Source organism: Lutra lutra, chromosome 10 (genome assembly GCF_902655055.1).
Source record: "Lutra lutra chromosome 10, mLutLut1.2, whole genome shotgun sequence".
Taxonomy (NCBI): domain Eukaryota; kingdom Metazoa; phylum Chordata; class Mammalia; order Carnivora; family Mustelidae; genus Lutra; species Lutra lutra.
In genome coordinates this window covers 57,521,671-57,528,021 of record NC_062287.1, presented here as the reverse complement: position 1 = coordinate 57,528,021, position 6,351 = coordinate 57,521,671, and the positions used below count along the sequence as shown (strand labels likewise).

General features: G+C 41.0%; 1 pseudogene; it reads right to left on the bottom strand.

Moving 5' to 3' along the window:
- Positions 1 to 4,209: 4,209 nt before the first annotated feature.
- LOC125080330 (uncharacterized) lies at positions 4,210 to 4,394 on the bottom strand (annotated as a pseudogene).
- Between the last annotated feature and the right edge of the window lie 1,957 nt (positions 4,395 to 6,351).

Below are 6,351 nucleotides of genomic sequence, written 5' to 3'. Positions count from 1 at the left end.
TACACACTCCACTGACTGGATGTCTCCACCTGGCCTGAGCTGCCCTTGTATTTGGGCTTTGCAAGTAAGTTCCTCTGGGAGGGGCAGGGTCAATCTAAGTTTCAATCTAAGTTTACTGCATAAACAACAAAATGGCTCCCTGTGGCTAAGTAGGCCCTTACACTATCAATTCTTGTGTTTGGGCTTGCTTTAAAAGTGCATAAATTTACTAAAATCTATACACATGTGGTCAACACTGCACTTGAATGAAAGCAACTGGAATAAAATGTATTTTCAAATACATATATTTATATATATATAAGGTTGAGTCATTCTTGTCTTGACAGGTTTTCCCACACTGCAGTCTTAAAATGCACATAGTTCTTCCAATACTATTGACAGATTCGGAAAACGGGTGCATCCCAAACATGCTAAGTGTTCCTGGAATCCCCTTTGTTTGTGGATGCTATACCCTGGGTGATGTGTACAAAGAGAAGACACTCGGTGCTGCCAGTCAGCGGTTCAGGGAACACTGTAGAAGGCTGGGGCAGAACGACACCGTGGTCAGTCTCCATAGGCGATGAACTGTGGGGCCTTAGAGAAAGGCAACGTCTGAAAGAGAAGCTGGAAGATGTCAGTCGATTACAAATGAGAACGAATGTGCCTGAGAACAGGAATGGCTATCAGAGGAACAGTATTTTATGATCACTGTAGAAGAAGGTAACAAAAGCAAGGTTCCTATATGAGTGAGGGCCTGTTGGGTTTTTTCCACAGTTGCCAACAGTCATGAAGTCCTCAAAAGCATGGTGAGAACTGGTACAAATGCCAACAGACTCCTGAGAAGTGAGAGTACAGGTGCAGGGAGGTTACAAGAGAAGAAAAGAAAGAAGAAATTTTTCTACCTTGTGTTGAGAGCTGACTGCATAATCCACAACCATCTTTTCTCTCAGCAATCAGTCACTCTTCATGGAGGGTTTTATAACCATTAACTTTAATATGCCTTGGTATGTGTGCATCTCTATTACAGGGAACACCTTCCCTGTACCACTTCACACTCTCCCAGCCTTGCTTACAGCTCCCAGCCCCATCTGCAGCCACCGGTTCCTTGGTTCCTCACTGACTCCTGCTGTCACACCCCTCCTCAGGGGCGCACTGCCTCTCCCTTGCTGCCTTTCGGCTTCTCTGATGCAGACGCACGGAATGCCTGGGAGAACCCACTTTGCGTTCATACCTATGCAACTCAGCAGTGTGGGCTGGTCAGAATTCCGGGGGGCAACTCTCAACCAGTGGAGGACCTAAACCAGACAATAAAAATGTCTCCTTTTCGTCCCCCTAGCTACATGATTCTGAGACTCATTTCATAAAGCTCCTCAGAAGGCCCCAGCAGGGTGAAGGCTCAGCTGCCCACTCTATTATGCATCCTTATATTGGCTTTGCTCCTTTCCTTTCTACCCTCTAGGTCCTTCTGTTCTAGGATCACTTCCTAAATAAGCCTCCTGAATGTGTAGGCAAGGCAAAAAAATCTTTTTCTTCTACCCTCTTACAGTCAGTGAGTGAGGCATGTGAATCAAACCAAAAGCAGACAGATTCATGAGGGAAAAAACCAGAGTATACTTATTTATGCACGTAACACACACACACACACACAGCACATACACACAATGTGTTATTCAACCATGAGTAACTCAAACAGGTGGTTAGAATTTGGGGCTTATGTACCTAACTTAGTATATGAAGATGAAAAAGAGAAAGGACACTTATGGGAAAACAAATGACTTTTTGGAAAGATAAATGAGACTTTGGAGAATAGATGAGAGATACGATAGTCTCATGACAATGTCTGTTTGGGTGCGGTGCCAATTTCTAGTCTCCGAGATTATACAGAGAGTTGTTCCCAAGACGGGATTTATGACAATTGAGTTCTTCTGGGAGGCTCTGCTTTTAGGCAGATAAGGGATTCCAGGAACTCAAATGCCTTCAGTTCAGAATAATTCCTATGTGAAAGTGGTATGTTTTGGGGTGGTGTACCCTGATCCTCTACAAATGTAAATCCATCTCTCAGGTTAAACAGATAAGAACATATAATCATATTAAACAATATGCATAAGTGACAACATCTATTTTTTAATCATAACAAATATTAGCAATCATATTACAAAGCAACGTTTACAATACATTGATTAATTTGTCTTCTTAATTTGAATATTTCAAAGACCAAATGTATTTATACATAGAAAATAATCCACAGGTTATAAATCCACCTGGGGATTATAACCACGTGCTTTATTTTCTCTCTGGATTTTAACTTCTTTACAAATCTCCAGATGAACAATGGTAACGTATTAATCTAGCTTAATATTTTATCACCTGTGATTCAAAATCATTTATAGGTTTTAGAAAATATGCTAAGTTAACATTAATCAATCTTGCGGATTATAAACATTTGTAAGGGAAATACGGTAACAAAACATACACTTAAGTGAAAACGGTAGATTTACATAATTTGTCATATTGGGTAAATATTATGTAAGTTCCAGTAGTACAAGAAACAATTTATAAAATACCGGTTATTTTTTTTAAGTTTTATTTATTTAAGTAATTCCTACACCTCAAAAGATCAAGAGATGTACACTCCTCCAACTGAGCCAGCCAGCTGTCCCTAAAATACTAGTTCTTTAAAAGTATTAAATTTCACTGAATACTTGTGTTTACACTTATATTCTCTTAAATATCAGTGTAAGTAATAATAATCAGGAAATTTGAACTTTCCACTTAATTCGACTTTTGGGGGGAAATTAAAAAATTAAGTTCCAAGTCTTACAGGACTACTACATTTGCATTTTCATTTCCTACAGTAGTAAAATCAAGAAGACCTATATCATCTTTTAGCTAAAATTCACAACATCATTTATTTTATCAAAGGGTTTACCTTGACTGAGAATATTAAAGGCACATACATTAGCATTTAATTTCCTTGCATTTATTTATTTTTTCCATTTTATACCTGTTTATTTGAGAGCTTTGCCTATAAAACTCCTCCTTGATAAAGGCACATTGTTGCAATAAACCTCGGAGACAAATAAGACAGAACTGATAAAGAATGTACATCTGATAAAGAATGTACACAGGCAAGATTAGATGGCTGTTGCATTCTTCTTTTCTTTTTCCTCCCCCAATTCCAAATCACAAACAGCAGCTGATTTCAAAAGCCTCATCTGCTCCACCCAGCCCTGCTCTGGCCGTGAGGGCTTCTGTTACACTTGTTTAAGATTAATTCTGAAACTGAGAAGGATTTTACAAAATGCACATTCATATCCAGAACACGTTCTTCCTCCTTAACACAAGGATTCTCAGGGACCTGCACAGATCAAGAGTCAGTGATTTAGGATTCTGGCGAAATTCTTGGTCAAACAAAACCAACATTCAGAAGACACTCCCCAAGGGTGAGGTAAGAGTTGTGGGAACTGAATCAGTAGTTGGTCCACACCACTGAGCTGGGCAGGAAGGTCCTTCTGTCCTTGGAAGACATACCCCTGGCCTCTGCTGCAGGGAAAGCTGGACTAATTCAAACACCAGATACTGACTCAGCAGAAAGCAACATTTTCCTCTTAGAATTCAAATTGAGTTGTTTCAGATATTTCCTTAGAAAGTCATACAATGAGAAACATTCAGGAGATACACTGGCTAAGGTGTCCGTATGCAGGAGAAGGTGGAAGACTTCCCAACCACAGGGCCCCTTTGTGCACAGGTTAGAAAATGCTCAGGTGTTTGAATCGGGGGAGGGAGAGCTCCAGCTGTCGCCCAGAGAGCTACAGGGATTGATGCTTACTAGCACTGAATCGGCCACCAGGGGGTGTGGTGTGCACGTTAACCCAGGCGTTTCCCAGAGCCCAAAGCGTCACAAGTCTTTTGGGGTGGATCTGGAACTCTCAGGCAGGCCAATAGCTTGTTTCCCTTGACTTGGGAAAGACGTGGGTCATCAACATAAAGTAAGAGGCAAAACACCCTTGAAGGGCCCAAAATTAAGACGCTGAAGAGCAGTGTTAGTGATGGCTGTACCCATTGTCATTGACTGGTAAGAGTCTCCAGACAATTGAATTAGGGACAAATTACTTTAGGAAAAGGGAACTCTGGAGAGAAAAGGGGGAGCTTGAGGGTTTCCCAACTGGAGACTCCAAATGAAGACTAACCTGAGTTTGTCTTCGGGAAAATAGAAGCTGGGTGGTAGTACCCTGTGCAAGAACAGCGAAAGGAAGTCCCGTAATTCACAGACCTTGGGAGGAAGCACCTGGGCCGTGCTTGCACGCAGGCCACTTGGCAGAGAAGATCAAGGGCTTCCTTATATTATTTTCAATTAGCAATAATCGCGCCTCGGATAAACCTCATTGGCTACGATACTGCCACTGCGCAAAGCTCCTTATATTTATTTTATAGAGTAACGGAATTCTCTGAACCTTGATTGGAAGTCTTAGTACTGAAGGGTTTCTTAAAATCTTTGCGAGTGCTAATTTTTGGCCTGGTGTGAATTTGCATATCATTGGGCCTGATCTGCATATTTATTTTGTAACTCAGCAGGGACCATGAAGCTATTAAACCAAAGTTAGATTTTCCCGTTTCATATTTGAAGAAAGGGCTTAGATTTGAAAACAACAATAGTGTTTAAATCTGTATTTGTTTATTTTGTAGGTTATTTATACATATTTTGTTTCATCCTTCTAAGAATGTAAAATTTACCTTTTACCCAAAGGTTTTAATACTCAACTGAGTAGTTTCATTTTTTTTCCACTGGAAGTCATTTTTTTCTAAGTGAAAAAACTGTTAAAAGATTCATCCTTTTGAAGATAATTTCTTTAATCTATTTAAATGTATTAACATAAATTACAGAGTGCAATTTACAGCTCAAGTCTTCTTGTAAACACGGTGTTCTGCGATTTGGAAGGTTTTCTTTTATTTTTCTCTCAGCCTGGGGGGCTTTTCACAAAAGGCTAGCACATTTAAAGTATTGGAAGTATGGCTTGATTTCTTAATTTTTCCCCCTGGGAGACTCTAAATCCCTTTATCTGGGATTTATATAAGTGCTCACTGATCTCTTGAAACCGACACAAATAAGAAATTCACTGAGGTTGAGAGACATTACAAAAGTATTTTCTGCAAAATATTTTCTACAGAGCAGGCCTAATTAATTCAAAAGTCTTTTTGATATCAAACTCATTTCATGTCACCCGTAGTGTATCCAGACCAATCTTCCAGAGATCAGCAAACTGAAATATCTATTGGGCTTTCAGCCCCTTGGATCCCCCACTCCTGATCCTTATTAACTTCATACCAATTCAAACGCAATTCAGCTGGGCTTTAACATGGGGTAGAAAATCTCAAACAACTGAAGAAATTTTCAAATTATTAGGCAAACTAGGGAAACTTGGGTGGCTCAGCCAGTTGAGCGTCAGACTATTCTTTTCAGCTGGAATGGTGATCTGGGGTCCTGACCTCCGGATAGTGGGACTGAGCCCTGCCTGGGGCTGCACTTTCAGTGAGGTGTCTACTAGAGATCCTCTCTCGCTGCCCCTCCCTTCCGAATGAATGAATGAATGAATCTTTTTAAAAAAATTATTAGGTAATCTAAAGATTAAGCAGTAACATCCCCCCCCACCAAGGAGAAGAAACCATGCATACATTGATTAAAACAGCGGCCCTGAGTTTCCCTGAACCATCATACACATATTTATCCTCTAGGGGGCGGTAGTTCCCCGTTTCTGGGGAAAAACAACCCTCTCAGGGCCAGAGTTTTGCAGCTCTGAGCCTCTAGGGAAAATTCACTTAGCTAGGCCATAATTTGAACAGAAAGAAAACACTCCAGCTTCGAATCAGATAAAATTCTAACCCAGAAACTAGAAACATTCATTCCAGGAGACAGAAGCACAAGAGCTCTTCCATCTGCTCTGACTGCAGTGCAGGCAGGCTCGTAAATAAGGCTCTACCTATATTGTCTGGATTCATACCCATGAACATCTGGCAAAAGGCACAAGACAATAATCCACAACAACAGGAAACAGAAACCGCAGTTTTTCACTTCCCAGTGCTATATAGATGTTCTTAGCCTGTCGCAACTTGATGTCCTTGTTAGAAACAGATCTCAGAGACAGGCAGGTACCCCCAACAAGACCCGAATGGATTGTCATTGCCTGGCTTCCCTCTGTAAACAGCCTGGGACAGAGACTTACCTGGAAGGGCTACAGCCACGGTGCAGGTATGAGAAACCAGTAGGCTGACTAGTCATCCCTGTTTGTTGGGGACGGAGGCGGTCCGCAAGCTGTGAGACTTTCAGAGCTAAAATTGGGGAAACAAGTTCGTCATTACAGGAACTGGAGAGCT